This window comes from Cupressus sempervirens, chromosome 11 (genome assembly GCF_028749045.1).
Source record: "Cupressus sempervirens isolate cs-2001-9-10 chromosome 11, ASM2874904v1, whole genome shotgun sequence".
Classification (NCBI taxonomy): domain Eukaryota; kingdom Viridiplantae; phylum Streptophyta; class Pinopsida; order Cupressales; family Cupressaceae; genus Cupressus; species Cupressus sempervirens.
Window position 1 is genome coordinate 105,571,903 of NC_143128.1, and position 17,621 is coordinate 105,589,523.

Below are 17,621 nucleotides of genomic sequence, written 5' to 3' on the forward strand. Positions count from 1 at the left end.
ATTAAAGTGCCCTAATAATTAAATAAGCATTGAAAATTTATAGGCTCATCAATTGCAACTACTTAAATTTTTTAACTAGTGGCTATGTGTACTTTCAAGGTTGTTAAATTTTTCACATTGTATATAGGAATTGGATAAATTAGTTGGTGATTGAATTTATCTAGGATATATGTATGAGAGAGTTCCATGTGTATGTGTGTGTGAGTGCACTTGTACAATGTATACATAAACATGACATGGTCTTTATATGATTTTATGTGTAGTTGTAGGCTAATAAAGGCCATGTAATGAACACTTGATGGAGATTTGATGATTGCCATTTTAAGATAATTAGATTATATTATATGTAAAATATTGATACTAAAATTTTAAATTAAAAGTGACACAAGAAAATGAGATGAATTACATTGCACTATGAAGCCTTAAATTTACAAAAAGGGATACACAAATAGGGTCATTATGAGTGAATCATCAAAGATTAGTTATAAGTCTAGGGATGACCTTGACATTAAGAAAAATATATATACTATTATTATTATATTTAGAATAATCTAATCTAAACAAGACTAACACAAAACATATAAACAAGCAACAAGCACTAGAAACTTAATTAAAGTGATAATTCTAATTGGGCCCATTATGCAATAATTCTCAAAAGCTACTGTATGACCATATACCACTGTTCAGCAGACTCATGTATTCTTTGACCCAGACAGCCTCTATCCAAATATAGAACTTAAAAGTATAAATCATTATAAACACCGTATTTAAAGACTTAAGGCCATGTGAAGCTAAATAATGAAACCAAAACACATGGTACAAAACTTTCATAAAGTCATTCAGTGAGTTCTGAAAAAGTTTCAAGATTCCAAAACCAGACATTCAAGAAAAGAATGACAACTCTTCACATTCTCAAGTCCAATAAAGGAAGAACCCCAAGTCAGAAATGTATTGATAAGAAGTGAGATACAAGCAATTAAAAAAGCTACAAAGATCAAGACTCACTGTGATCTACTGATGGCCACGCTTCCAGCATTTTTGGAGTAAATATCAACCCTAGATTTGGCTACTTCCGGGCCCATTAAATTTAATTCCCTAGCTTTACAAATGCCCATTATATTCAATTCCTCAGCTTTACAAATGCCCATTATATTCAATTCCTTAGCTTTACAAATGCATTGGGACACTGCCTTTACCTTCTTTTCCTTATTCTACCAAATCTTCTCCCTTTTTTCGGGTTTGTTCATATTAGTCAGAAGACTTTTTGGTCTACCAACAGTGTGTGGAAGGCGTTCCAAATGAACTGAATTGGGTTTCAAGTTCTTGTGCATATTTGAAGGTTTATTGAACTGGTTCATCAAAGAAAATGGTTTCAAACCAGAGCAAACCTCAGAAATAAGGTAAGTATTTTTTATATTTTATGTTTTATTCTGTTATAGTTATGAGTACTTCTTTATGTAGAATTATGAAGCTTATCAGTAATTGTGTGTTTGAAGATTTAATGATTGGAGAGTGTTTTTCAATATGGTTTGAATTCTCAGATAAAAAATACTGATTTGTTATCTTAGTTGGATAGTTTTAAGCTGGTATTCCTTCAAATTTGATTAAATAAGATACATTTATTGTGTATGATTGTGTTAAGGAGTGTTATGAAATATAAGTTTTTTGATAATTTTTAGTTTCTGTGTTTTCAATTAATCTCTACAAACCATTATAAAAAAATGGAGGAATTATATTAATCATCTCAGTGTTCTAAATTACATTCTTTTGCTCATCATCAAAATTTGAGGAAAAACTGCTTTCAATACTATTCTGAAGGGTTTTCCCCTTGCATCATCAGATGGACTGTTAAATTGATCCAAATGTAGCAATGAAAGCAACGCACTCGGTTTGAGATAATTATACTGATTTATTATTTTATTTTATTTTGTAGCTGAGGATTTCAAGTTAAAGAGGCTTATAGTGACAAGATTAAATGGGCTGCTTCTGATCAGGTCAGTTTCTTTTATAAATATAAGCGGCTGTTTAACAGATGTTTTATGCTTTAAATTTTGATTATGAGTATAGTGTATTTGACTATGACCACCATAAATCTATTGCGATAAAAGTGTATTTACTGTTTTAGATATTACAATTATAACTGTAAAGATGTTCTTATACATTTTTATTACCAATCTTTCTTGTTTTATTTCTCTGTAACACATAACAACTGTTAAATAATGAAGGTGGTTGTTTTGTGTTGTTATTAGTATTTGCCACTGAGGCACAATGATGGTGGTTGATTATATTTATTGTATTATATATAATATTATTCATTATATATAATTATTAAATTTTATTCTAAATGTAAAATTAAAATTATATGTTCTACAAAATATTTAATAAAGTATTTAATTAATAAATGAACATTAGTTATTAAAAAAATCATGATTGAGATCTATATTATTTATTATTTATAATATATAATTATTAAAATAATTAATTTTTACAATTATTATTTAAAAAATTTAAAAATTAACTAACATATCAATATAATCTTACGTTGGATTATTTTAATTATAAAAATTGTTACGTCTATAGAAATTAAAATATTATTATATTTAAAATTTACAATAATAATACTTATAAAAGAAGTAGGTGTTATTAAATTGCCAATAAATTATCCATTAATGTGTAATGCTGTATAAATAAAAAATAAAAATAATTGTAATTTTTTAACAATTATAGTCTTACATTAATTAATTTAAACAAAAAATATTCTTATATTAATTAATCATGATTGAGCTAGAATATTTAAACAATTAATATCTTCATCTAGACAATGTCGAGGTTAAAAATAGGGTTCTTAGTTTTATAACATTATACTGGCCTCTTGGTATGTCAATTTGGTATCAGTTGATGTGTATTGATAGATCAAGTGTATTAGTTATATATTAGATGATGGGTATTCATAACCTTTGTATTAGTTGATGTATTAGCTAATGGATGTTGTACTTTAAATGTTTTATCTTTTATGTCTTGGTGGTAAATTCACATGGCATGCAACATATGGTGAGTCATGTTTTTGGTTGATCCTCAAAAAAACATGTGTCTCCTAGCCCTAATATTTGCATTGTAAAGTGTTCATCATGATCATTGGCATCAAATATTGTGTAGATACAATTTTGTGTTGAAATTTTTGATGTCATTTGTTTGGTTGAGGTGGTCCATGTTTCATTATTTTTCCACCATAGGAATGTTTGAGGGAAAAGTATTATTAGTAGAGAAAAGATTTTCATTTCTTGAGTATGCATGATGCTCGCATGCAAGGTATGTGTGATTTAAGAGTGAATTATGACAATCATTATGAGTTGAAGTAGATAGTGGAAAATTGTATTTCAAAGTATTGATATTGTGTTAAGCTGTGGATTCAAATTTCATCTTTTATATTATGGATATAAAGTTGCTTGTGTGGGTGTGGGTCTTCATTGCACCTGTAGGTAATAAACCACATTAAAAGTCAATCTACCAATGGTGACCCAAATTGTAGTGATCCTCTTGTAAAAATCACCTTAATAGGTGTTGCCCAATAGATGTTTCATTACATGAGAAATAGCTTCTCAACAGTTTTTTCTAGTTTGGATTTCCTATCTAAATCTTGGTGCTCTATGTGTTAGTGTTATGATACTTATGTTTACATTTTATGTGGATGTTTAATGTTCTTAAATGATACATCAAAAAAAATTATTGTCTTTCTTTATAAGTTTAATGCTAGAGAAGAATTTTTATAATTTTGTAGATTAATTGATTCCCCCTAAGTTGTTTAGTTTGTGCAATAATTGATAGCAAATCTTGGTTTGTCATTTGAGATCTTAACCACTTGTGGTAGAGAAAATTATGCAAACATTGAATACAACTATGTTCAATGGATCAAACTATAGCTTGACTAGAAACATTAGATGAAAAATTACTTGGTTTCAATTGGTTTGATAGGATCAACTCAAACCAATTGAGCTAATAACTTGGTTCTCTAGCCTTCCACTAAATCAAGAACTAGTCTAGGTTAGTCTTGGAACTTCAACATAGAGTTTTTCTAATCCATCCAATACCCCTTCCTACTACACTTTCTTAACAAGTCACAATGTCACTTCCTTTCTCCTATTTTTACAATAAGCACCCCCCCCAGTCACATGATCTTCAAACTTTCTAAACTAACATGCGGGAGTGAGAAGACAACTAAAGCATCATTGGATTCCTTAACAAGGTGTATTGAAGTCATTTTTAGACTAAACGTATTTACCAATTTCTTGGTTTTTTCTATCAGGCCTTGTAGCCATTTTAGGCCTCAATTAGACCTCCAAACTTAGTTAAATTGGGACTTAATTCCTCAAAATCTCAAAATACCCTCCAAAAAAACTAGCTTTCAAAACACCTTATTGGATTTTCCACATGATTTTCTAGGTCTCCACTTCTAACACTCTTCCTATATGCCCTAACAAAAACATGAGGGTTTGATACTTGAGTTTTAAGGGTTTTACTAGAAGACTAAGTTTGATCCACTCAAAACTTAGCAAATGGATTCCAATACACTTGAACTCCAATATTCATCATCATTTGATATTAATATAGATTAAGAATTCATTACATGCATTCAATCAACCTCCCCATGCAAGTATTTTCTCAACCATAATAGTCAACAACTAGTTGGGAACACTGATGTATCACCTAGGGCATAATATTAAAAATAGAAGGTTGCATATTTTCAATCCCAATTAAAAAATGTCATGTTACACACATTCCCTAATTTCATTCCTCTAAGGTTTGTGCGATTTCAATAGTAGGAAATGAATGGGAGGTCATTTTGTGCAATAAACTTTGTTCAAGCTAGTAACTGATAGTGAACTTAGAGAATTTATTTAACACCCTAAACTTTGACAACTATTCACACCAATTTGTATAGAGATATGAATTTTAATTTATTCAAACACAGATGCTTGAGTTGCAATTGAATTTTTAGTCATAGTCCATTGTTTCTTGCATTCAACTTCCTCGAAAAAAAGCATACAACCATACACGATGATTTGAGAGGGCTTAAAAAACTTATCCTACATATTCCAACTTAGTCTTGGGAATTGCTAACTACTTGAAAAAAAATTTCAATGCATAGCAAAAAGTTACAAAGTTTTCAATGACAACTTTTGCAACATTATGCAACTTTTTCAATTTGCATGTTTCCTTGCAATCTAATGTTTTAGAATGGTGTCATGAGAAATCCTAAAGCTACTTGGACCAAAAAAAATCCTTCCAACCTTTTGGACCCACATTTTGACTATTAGGCCCAAATTGGCCACCTTGGCAACATTTTGCCCGCACAAACCCATTTTTGGCCAAACTTGGCATAGTCATTACATCCACATTCTAAATGCTTAAAAAATATACCAACATACACTTGGGAATTTTCATTAGACCTTATTACATATTTTTCTTAGTCATGAGTCAAAAAGTCAAAATTGATTAGGGTTTAATCTCTCACCCTAAGGTGCTCTTGAACCATTCTCCTTAGGAGAGAAAAGATTGTTAAAAACAATAGTCCGCCAAGATAACTAAGAGGAGGAGGGGTGAATCAATTATCCAATTAAAAAATTATCAACCTTAATTAATCTTAACCATTGAATCAAAGTAAACAACTATACCAAGATGCATATACACAATTACACCATATTTGTTAACTAGGGAGACCTTTGATCTGAAGGAAAACTCTACGAGGAATGATGCCCATAAGATGATGTACTAATTTATAAATATTCCTTGTTAGATGATGGACCCTGTTAGGAGTCTATTACAATATTTAGTGCACATGAGTCCCTGTCAGGAGACTTTGAATCCCTATTAAGAGATTCTAACACTATTAGGAGTTGTGCCAACCCTATTAGGAGTTGTAGAAGATAGAAGGACCCACTGTCCAAACAACTTTTGGGGAAAGATCATTGAACTCACTGTCCAATTGATCTCTCAACTATTCCTTTTAGAATAATTGTTCGTATTTTTCTTTAACCTCTTTCCTCTATCCTATCAATTGGACCAATCACTATCTGAGCTTGTAGACCAGGTAACGAACCTTGGATCCAAATATCAAACCTCAGGTCTCACAATAAAACCTTAGGAATGAAGTTTTCTCAAACTTTTCTATGATCTTCTTATCTTTGCATTCCACTCTTTGTGCTTCTTTTAATCGTTCATACATTCCATGCATGATAAAGGAAAATATCCTTCCTTTATACTAAATCCATAAAAAAAATTCCCTGAGTCGGCTATTACACCTTCTCAATTAATTATTATAGGACCTCATTAAGAACACACTACACTTAGTGATGACATTGATCTTTCACCTTGTAACTTGAATAAATTTTTGTACATGTGACATTATGGCAAGTGAGATTAGCTACATCATCTCCAAAATGTCTTCTAACTTTGGCTTCTTAGAATATCAATTCTACTAAGAGATATAACAAGTTTACTAGAACTTGCTTCTATAAACTCTATCTCAAAATAGTCTTCACCAAAAATTGCATAACTTCTTCCAAAATTAATATCTTATGCTTCTGAGTTAGCTACATATACTAAACACTTTGTAGTATCTCCCTTTAACCTCTCTTAGTGAAAATCTCAACAATCTATCCATACCAACTTGATCTTTATCAGTGTTCTTCTATCAGATACAATAGAAAACTATTATTTGACATGAATGAAAAACACAATCATGAATATAACATATCATCATGATAATGATCCAATCATGTTTCTACAATACTCCCCCATAGAATTATCATCAACATTCATGCTTCCAACAATCTCCCCCTTTGGCATTGATGGCAACATAGATGAAAAACATCTAGTTCCAAAAATATCAACTATAAAAGGTTGTTATCCTTTCTTTTCAAATTCTCTTCATCAATTATCCTCCAAATTGATATGCCTCAATGTAATCAATCTCGAACTATAATATCTTTCTTTAATGTACTCTATATCAAACTATTTTTCATGTTGTAATTTCTCTCCCATTGACATCAATTTCAAAGGTTTCAACAAGCATCAATCTCTACAACATCTGTCTCTGACATGCTCAAGAGTCTAAAGACACTATTCAAAATAACATCCAATAAGAGTCCTAGATGACTCTTGATGCAGGAATCTCTTGCATGGAAAAAAATTTGTGGAGGAGAGAGAAAGTGATGAAAATTAGAGGGAAAATATTCTTTCAAAAATATTTTTTTTTAAAAGGAGAAAAAAGGGAATTTCTATTTTCAAGGTGCATAGGCGGCATAAATAGAAAAATAAATTAAAATGGTTGTCATTCCATTTATCGAGGTGTGTAGGTGGAATTCTAGAATTTTGTGGATATTTTATTAAATCATGCACATAATATTTGTTGGGCCACATGGTGGTGCTTAGTTGTATTTGGGTTGGAATTAAATATTTGTTTTATATTACGGTAAAAATAGGTTTTGAAGGGGCCCTAAAACCCATTAACAAAAGCAAAAAAGATAAAGCATGGAGCATAACCAAGTTTTACAAGGACCTAAAAGCTACTGTTTAAACAATATCAAAATTAGGATTTATAGGGACCTAAAATCACAGAAAATATCCAAAAAAAAAACCCAAGTTTTACAAGGACCTGGAACCTAGTTTAAAGAACTGATTAAAAACCAGATATCACAACCATAAATAGAAACCATTTACTAGAACTAGTAAATAAGACCAGGACAAGAACAAAAACTAGAGACCAATGACTAGAAAAGGTTGCTATTGCATCTCTTTGATAATTTTGACCACTTCTTTGCCAATCTCTGTCGTATCTTGAATGGAATCAATAGTTGAACCTCTAGTAGCCTCCGCAGCTCTCTTCCTAGAACTTTGCCTGGTTCTTTTACTAGGACCCCTGGTGACATAATTTCTTTATTGGTACATTTTCCAAGACTTGCAACAGCAACATAGATACTAGATGTTACCTATTCCATTTTATTACCGCTTTTCTTGATAAGCAGCTAAAGGTTTTGTTCATAGTCTTTGAGTTTGACTGGTATGTTTCCCACTTGAATTTCCATATGGCTGAGCTTACCTTGGTCCATATCCTATTTTTTCTATATATCTTCCACTTTCTTTTTTAGACTCATTAACTTATTATACAACCATGAGTCAGCTTGCAGAAAGGTATCAGCCTTTAGTTTTTCAATGTGCAAAAAGTAGAGCATAGAATCTCTATGAGGAGAGCCATTTTTATCCTCCTCCACATTGACTCTAGCAGGAGACACCACCTTTTCAATCTATTCCTCCTCCCTCATATTTACAAGGTCTTCCTTAGCCTACTCCATCTCCTCTTTATCATCCCTTACTTCTTTTGAATGGTCGCTCTGGTTACCCTCATTACCAACATTACCCATCTCAGTATTCTCCTCACTATTTTCTTCCTCATCCTCCTTCCCATTTTTTTCCTTGCTATCTAAGTAGCCTTCCAAGTCGGAGCTAAAATCTCCCTCATTCATGCTTTCTTCTTCCTCAAGTTTTTTGTCCTCCTTATTTTTTGAGTTCTCAGATTCAGTGGCCTCTTCCATAATATTCTGAGGAGATTGTTGGGTTTCATGTTTCAGACTCTTCCTCTTACCCTTAAAAATTTCCTACCCTTACTCTTCCTAGAGTGGGTTTCAGTGGTAGAACCCTTATTTTTATCTACCGAAGGAGAAGAAATAATGGTCATATTTTTATAGTGACCTTCAATGAGAAGAATCAACCCTTCATGCAAAATAGGACACGAATCCTTTTTCCTATGAGCTTGCAGGCTTTGAAGGAGAGAGAAACTCAAATAAAAAGGAAAGGAAAGTCTATCCCTATGCCTAAAATGATTAAGGAAGACAAAATGAAACTTATGCACTTGTTTATTTCTACCATCTGAGATAAAATACTCACGAGTACAGGAAAGCACATCCTGCCATATGGTCTTGATCTGGTCTAGTTCATAGAAATCCCCATTTTTCTCTAGGTTTTTGTCCTTTGCTTCCATTTTGGGAAATTTCTTGAAAGTGGCATTTGAGATGCTCATTTGTTTGTTGAACTTAATGCCTTCCATGGGTAAACCCATAATCTTCGCTATGAAATTCTCTGCCAATTGCATAGTGATGCCATGCAAAGTAACCCTGTCCTTTGTCCAATTTTTGAAGAAGGTCGTGGTAACATGGGGTTTAAACCCATGAAGATGCTCCAAGAAATTAGTCACCTGCCCCTTTTTTAGAATCTTCCAAAAATCCTCTTTATCCTTCCAAGCTTTGTAATTTGGGGGTTCTTGTTTTCATGGCTCTCCTCCCATTTTCAGAGAATTCAAAAAGCTATACCAAACCAAATTCAGTAGAAGGCAGAAAGAAAATGGTTTAAGCATACAGAGATTGTTCATTAAACCAAATAAAACCCACTTTATGCCAAATACATGCATTGCCAGGATTGCAATCGCATAAATGTACTTCCTCGGGGAAGGAATTCTAACAACCATATGCCCATTTCCAAAAATCATTAATTTTCTAATCTTGGCATATATTTCCCACCATCGTGTGAGTAGCATCATAATTAATGAGGGCTTTAAGATCCACATTTTTTCTAAGATCACCATTCCACATCATCTTATGACCCATTTGAACCGCATAGTTGGCAACCTAGTCTGCCACCCCATTGCCTTTGTAGTATGTGTGGGTTATAATCACTTTTTCAAATTTATTTAATAAAGTTTTAATCTCCATCACACTAGCCTCAATCAACCAAGTGATTGATTTTTTATTATTAAGTATATTTATAATGCTTAATGAATCACCTTCCAACCAAAGGTAAAGATAACTGGTTTTAGCTGCTAACCTTATAGTATATAAAGCAGCAGTAGCTTCTACTATGTGGCTATTAGAATTACCTATAGGGATAGCAATGACGTTAATTATATTACCTCTATGATCTCTTAAGACTCCTCCACACCCTGCTCTACCTAGATTACCCTTAGCAGCACCATCGAAGTTTCCTTTGATCTAGCCAATAGGAGGAGCCATCCATCTGGTAGTCAATCTTGGGTTATCTTTTTTCAAATGAGAGCCTTGTGATTCCATCAAATTATCAATTTGGAAAGTTTGATTACTTTTCCACTGAGACTTGAAATTTTCCTTCATGGATCTAACAATATTATTTCCAAGCACCCATCCTGGCAAATCTTTATTTCTAAAGATTATTTTATTTCTTTCTTTCTAGATGCCCCACCAAAGATGGGGAAGAGTGATTTTCCAAAGAAAACCCACATCAAAATCCTTTGAAGGACACCTCCAACTTTTAAAACAAAGTTCAACATTACTTTGATGGACCCAAGTTATGTTCCATAAGGTGAGAACAATATTCCACACTTGTTGACTATAAGAGCAATTCAAGAACAAGTGATTTATGTCTTCAAATCCATCTTTACATAGAATGCATCCGTTGACTACATTAATACCTCTTTTTTGTAGATTATCCTGAGTGGGGATTTTGTTTTGAATCAAAGTCTAATAGAAGATATTTATTTTAGGAATAAGATCCTTTATCCAGGCTTGAGACCATAGAGGTTGGATACCTTTCTCTTTTGAATTAAACAAAGAAGAGACTTTAAACTGACCACTAGGATCAGCATTCCATATTATCTCATCCTAATGGTTAGGATATAGAGAAAAAGCATTCAAACTTAGCTATATATTATTAAAACTTTGGTCAACATAAATCAAATTCACCCAAGTATTATCATGCTAGTAATGTCCCACTAAAATGCCAAACATTTTCTTACATCTATCTACTTGAGTGGTATCTTGAAAGTCGTTAATCAAAGGATGATCCAGCAACCAAACATCTTCCCAAAATCTCACTTTTTGCCCATTTCCAATTTTCTAGGAACAACCCTTACCAAGAATGTTCTTTTTTCCTTGAACAACTCCTCATATAGCAGATGGAGAAAGAACATCAAGAGTTGAAAGGAAGTCAGCTAAAGAATTAGCATTAAAAAGGTATCTATGCTTCTATATGGTGCTCCATTCCTTATCATCATGATAAGTTCTCCAACCTTGTTTTGCCAAAAGAGATTTGTTCATACTTCTTATAGACCTGATCCCCAATCCACCATCTCTGATAGGTTTACAAATTTGATCCCATGCAATAAGAGTCATTCTCTTCTTATCCTCAATGCCAATCCATACGAAATTCCTCTGAATTTTATCAATTGTATCTGCAAATTTGATTTGGATTCTAAAAAGATGCAAAGCATAAGTAGGAATACTTTGAAGACATGCTTTAAGAAGAGTAATTGTACCTGCTTGGCTCAAAAGGTTTCCTTTCCAGCCTACCAACTTCTTATTAAACTTCATAATGAGATCTTCCTAGAAGGAACCAGGAACCTTCAGACCAAGGGGAAGACCCAAATAAATAAAAGGAAAAGATCCTATAGAGCATCCAAGAATTTTAGCAATTTTGTTTTGTCTAAGGATAGGAGTGTTAATAAAAAAACACAACACTTTTATTCTAATTAATCAATTGACCTGAGGCTAAGGAGTACAAATTAAGGGCTTGCTTGATGTTCCTTGCTTCAATAACTTCAGATTTACCCATAAAAATAGTATCATCTACAAACTAACTATGAGAACAAGTAAGGGGATGAAAGAAAGGCTGAAGACCTTTAATAACTTCTTTTTGAACTAAGTCCCCTATATATCTCCCCAGACAGTCAGCCATAATAACAAAGAGAATAGGGTATAAGGGGTCGCTCTGTCTTAGACCTCTAGAAGGATTGAAAAATTGAGAAGAACTACCATTGACCAAGATAGAAATGGATGAAGTAGAGATCATTTGATAAATAGCTCCAACAACCTTATGATCAAAGCTGAAGGCATGTAAAATTCTAGAAAGGAAGGCCCATTCAACTCTATCATAAGCTTTTGCAATATCTACTTTCATTATAAACCCCTGATTATTAGAACAAGACAAAGAGTGAATATTCTTATGGGCTGCAATAATAGAATTAAGAATTTGTCTAGCTGGGATGAAGCCATTTTTTTGATTAGCAATAAGAGAAAGAAGCACAAGGCCTTAGAAATAATTTTGTAAAAGGAGTTACATAGGCTAATCGATCTAAACTGGTCAGGAGAGTTAGCCCCAATCTTTTTGGGAATTAGACAAAGGAAAGTAGAATTGATTTCCTTTAGCATTTTTTTTGCTCCAAAAAATTCCTTCACAACATCACACACATCTTTTCCATCCAGTTTCCATGACTTCTAGAAAAAGAACATGGGAAAACCATCTAAACTAGGAGCTTTATCTCCTCCTAATGAACACACAATTTTAAAGATTTCTTCTTCCTTAGGAATGGATCCTAACAATTTATTTTTCTCCTTCATAACTATAGGTAGGATCACCTTTAAAAGCTTAGTCTAGTGAAGAGGACTAATGTTAGGATCAACAGTCATTAAAGAAGAGAAAAAGGAAACCATTTCATCCATCCTCAAAAATCTTCAAATCTCCCTTTTTTATGTATGAGATATGAGTTTTGGCTCTATGCTTCAGAGTAGAAAGATGGAAAATCTTATATTTTTATCTCCTTCATTCAGCCATGTCAATTTGGATCTTTGCCTCCAATAGATTTCTTTTTTAGTGATTATGTCATGATATTGGGCCAATTTTTCATTTTCCTTAATAACAAGTTCAGGAGTATATCCTTCCGTCTATATGTTATCCTGAATGGTTTGAAGTTCTTCCTGTATACCTGCTTTTTTCTCAAAAATGTTACCAAAAAAACTTTTGTTCCAAAATTTAACCATCTTTTTAACATTTCTAAGCTTGGAAGCCACTCAATAAAGAGTTGTACCTTCAACATCTATATTCCACCATTCAACCAGTTTACTTTCAAACTGTGGGTGCTGCATCCACATTTTTTCAAATCTAAAAGGGAATTTTTTCTTAATATTAATCTTTGTAGCAGTAAAGATCAGAGGGAACTGATCTGATCCAATTTTCTGAAAAGCTTCTAGCTTACAAGTGAACTCTTTAGTCCAATCAAGTGAGATAAGGGCTCTATCAAGACGAGCCTGAATACAATCAATTCCAATTCTCTTATTGCTCCAGGAAAATTGAATTCCATGAAGGTTCATATCCATTAAACCCTCCTTATTAATAAAGTCCATGAGATCCAATTGACCTTCCAGCTGACTCACATTTCCACCCTTTTTTTCCTGTTCATAAAGAGGAACATTAAAATCTCCCATAATGATCCATTACCAAAAATAGTCATTACTTTTTATATGTGAGAGAGTATCCTAAACCTTTTTCCTAGGGTTCTTAGTATTGGGAGCATACATATTAACAATATACCACTCCTTATTGTGATCAATACTAGTGATTTTAACCACCATTAGATGTTTACTAGCATTCAAAACAGTTCTTGAATAATAATTCTTCTTCCATGACATCAAGGTTCCCCCTGAAGCTCCTTCTGAACTGCTAGCTTTTAAATAGTAATCTTTGAAAGATTTAATTTGTTCAACTTTCTCTTTTTCCATCTTTGTTTCTTGCAAAAGACGAAAATTTGGCTTCTACTCTCTAACAAAATTCCTAACAACATCAAGTTTGTGCATGTTGTTCAAACCCTTAATATTCCAGGTAATAATTTTCATTTCTAATTTTAAGGAGTAAAATCCAGAATAGTTGCTTGTCTACCAGCAGTAATATTCTAGATACTTTCCATTTCTCTGGTTTTCCTAAAGAATCTTCTTCCAGGTTTATCCAGAGTACCAATGTTTGGTTTAACCTTATCTTGTTGATCCACTTTACTGCTCATTATCTCCACTCCCTTAGGGGTTGTATTACTCTTCTTTTTAGCTTTTTTCCTTTGATTTAGTTTATGTTTCGAATCCTTCCCTTCTTCCTTCATTTCTTCAATATCAAGATCATTCCTAAAGGGAACAATATCTTTACAATTAGGCATCTCCTAAGAGATTGAGTTTGGTTCCTGATTATTAGTCACATGGGTATTTTGGGATTCTCTCTTCTCCGTTAGATTTTCAGAGTCAGACCAAATTCCCCTTCCTCTAGAACATCCATCTCAACAAGATCTTTCCATCTTTCATCTTTCTTTTGATAAATAACCATTTGTTTTGTTAAATCCATCATATCATCTATATTCTACTCAGGCATCATATGATCCCCTTTTTTTCAATATTCTCGCTTTCTTTTACAATTTTTTCATCTTGAGAAACCAACTCTAGTTTCCCCTATTTCTCTTTGTGAGCATCTTTAGGTTTCCACAGTTTCTTCTAAACTTTAGTCTTCTTCACTTCCTTTTCAATGTTTGCATGATTCTTACTTTTATAAGGACAATTTTTAACCAAATGACCCTATTTTTTATAGGCATAGCATGAATTTGGAAGATCTTCATAAACAATTTCCTAACTTTGAGATTAATTCCACCTTATCTAGAAGATGATTTAGATTTACCACTTTAATATATAGTCTGACACTTTGGAGTTTATATCTTGAAGCCATTGCATTATCCAGTACCACTAGTTCACCAAATGAGCTAGCGATTCCTTTAAAAATATCTTCATGCCAAAATTCTAAAGGGAGGCCAGGGAGTCTTGCCCAAATTGGAGTGGTTAAGAAAAAAGCATCAGATAAATCCATATTCGGCTCCCATTTTTTAATAGTGAGAGAGCTTTTTCCAAAAGACCACGGGCCTCCACATAGAACCATATTCATGTCTTCCTTGCAATTGATAATAGAAGAATCCATTCGACATAGGAGCTACATCAACATCGCCTCAGATAACCCATTTCCATTTAATTATTTTTTCAAAGAATCTAAATCTGGTCTAGCCCTCAAGAATTTATCCACAAGAGTGAACTCCATGGAAGAAACAGAAAAATCAACTATAGGATCCAGGATAAAGATTTGAAATTCACCTTTCTCCTAGCATGATTTAGAGGTCACCGATGAGAAGGATGATTTTCCACCAGGTTTTCTGCCAAACAAGGAAGAGCATGTCCTTTGATCCAAAAACCCTAACTTTGACCCTTTTGAAATCTTCTCAATATTAGCGTCCACATTACCCAAGGGGTTCTTTTCCTTATCAAATACCTGCTCATGCACATGAAATGCAGAAGAAGAATTGAAGGAGGGGTCTCAAACCCCACAACTAGTGGTACCTACTTTAGACAAAGTTTTTTCAAATTCCTCATAATCCAAAAAAATGCTTTTTGTCCCATCAGCTTTTGCTAGGTTCTTCTCTAAACACTCTATTGTTCCTCTAGGATCAGTACCTCCTGCCAAATTCTCCCTAGCTAGATACCCACCTAGCTAAGAACTAGCTAATTAAAAAATGCTAAGAGTGCCCATTCCTCCTAATAGAATTAAATATTTGTTGATAGGTAGTTGCATTTACCATTTATCCCACATTGGTTGTGTTTGTAACATCTTGGGTGGTAAGTGCCTATTTAAGCAAGGCATATGAGCATTTATAATCAAGCTTCAAGTTTTTATCTCTTCTTAGTAGAAGCTTTGAGAGAAGGAGGAAGCTAAAGGGTAAGTTTTCCTAAGTTTGTGGATAGAGCGTCAAATGTGAGGTAGTTTACAGTAGAATTGTGGTGGAGTTGTGAGTGTGTGGATAGAGCACTGAATGTGAGGTAGTTTACACTTGGATCTTGGATAAACTTTGGAAGAGCTAATAGCTGAGGCTTGGAAAACAAGGAGATTTCTTGGTGGGCTTGCGAGCACAAGTTGAGATCTTCCTTGGAGGTTTCTACTAGAGTGTGGATCTAGACTAGCTAGTGTTTGGATTAGATCTTGAGGGGTCTTGTAGAATTGTTATTCTACTTGCTTTGTATTCAGTCATAACCATGAAGTCCTTATAGCCCAACACATTGCATGTAACACTTATTTCATGAATAAAGAGTTGTGATTTGGTATCAAATCTTGCATTGTTCTTTATCTTCCATTGTGTGGTTACTTGTTGGGGGCTAGGACATCTCCTTTGGGGATTCTCTTGCCTTGCACTATGTCAGATGGTATCAAAGCTCAATTGTTACTAAGTGTACAAGTAGATGGCCAAAGTGTGAAGTAGTTTGTACCAGGACCTTGGTTGGGGAAAGTTTATTAGAGCATAGTTGTTCTTGAGCATGTAGACAGATCACCAAAGTTGTAGCAGTTTGCACCAGGACTTGGGTTGGAGAAGTAAATCTAAGTTGATCTTAATTTGGTAGTGGATTTTTCTTTTTGGAGTCCTAGATCTCTTGGTTATGATGTAGCAGATTGTGGTTCTAACTTGCAATTGTAGAGGGCTTGTAGATGGATTGATGGATGAGAAGATGGAAGCATGATCTTGTTTAGGCATGATTGTAGAGGTTTTATTGATTGTAGAACTGTGTTCCTAGACTTGTGATTTGGTTCCTGATTGTTCATGCGAGGTGGCAGGTTACGATCTAACTTGCGAACAATTTAGTTTTGTCACAAGGAGCATAGGAAAGATTTTTTGCAAAGGTTTTGATGGAATTTACAAGTGGGAAGATTACTTTTGAGAGGGTGGGGGGGTGAATCAGAAGTAACACATTTTAACCTCTAAAACTTTTAGCTGAAATCAATCACATGCATGTAAAAATATCTAATAAACATGAAAGTAAAGACATGCATGACATAACATAAGATTTGATCACCTAGAAAGCCTCCAAAATGAGAAGGCAAAATTGGCGTGGGGATGACACCCACAACTTATCACTGTAGCAATATGCAACTGATTAGTGTTACAATTTTTTAACCATCATCAATGGTTTGCCCTATGAGAGGCTTGCCCTATTAAATGCTCAACACTCTATTAGAAGTGCACCTATTTAAAGGATTTTACAAACATTCACTTGGAATGTCACCCTATTAAAGGATTTATAATAAGGCTATTAAACCAACCTATCTCCATAGGATTTCCATTCTCCTAATACAATGGCTAGAAAGTATAGTAGAATGTTTGATCTGATTACTTACAACCTTCTATTGCTGATTTTAGATCAATGTTCAATCCAATCCAATCTAATTCTTTCCGGTCTCATGTATCTCTATTTGAAGTACTGATACTCTATTGTACTCTAACTGATCTGTCAATACCCTGTTTCACTAAGTTAGCCTTCTACTCTTCACTCTCTTTCACTCTCTACTTGATCTTCTCAACTCTCTCAGCTAACTGAATCATGAGGCTTTGTTCTTCTTAAAAAGGTTTCATGACTTAGGGTTTGTTATGAATCTATGGCAGAGATTCATTCATTTTGCCCCTTTAGCATTACACTTTTTCTATTGGTTGCATGCAATATACATAGGAACTCTAAAAGATTCAATCTTATCTTTTAGACTTTGAAATCTATCTCTTAGCTGGCATGCAACATGATCTACATCTAAGCTTGTGAAGGCATAAACTCGTATGTTTACATTGTGTCACTCAACACTTACTATTTGCTAATGCTCGGCACATACTGATTACTAGTGCTCAACACATATAGAAAATCTATCTTGCTTGGCACCTATACTTCATTCGGTGCATATAGTGAGTCAGCACATATAGTTCACTT

General features: G+C 33.5%; 1 protein-coding gene across 1 annotated transcript in view; it reads left to right on the forward strand.

Annotated features, from left to right (window-relative positions):
• Positions 1–1,263: 1,263 nt before the first annotated feature.
• Positions 1,264–17,621, forward strand: part of LOC149528424 (protein PLASTID MOVEMENT IMPAIRED 1-RELATED 1-like) — a 38,770-nt gene continuing 22,412 nt past the window's right edge. Inside the window, exons 1-2 of the mRNA XM_089810071.1 lie at positions 1,264–1,400; positions 1,934–1,994. The gene's annotated coding sequence lies outside the window, so the exon portion shown is untranslated. The remainder of the gene's footprint in view (positions 1,401–1,933; positions 1,995–17,621) is intronic.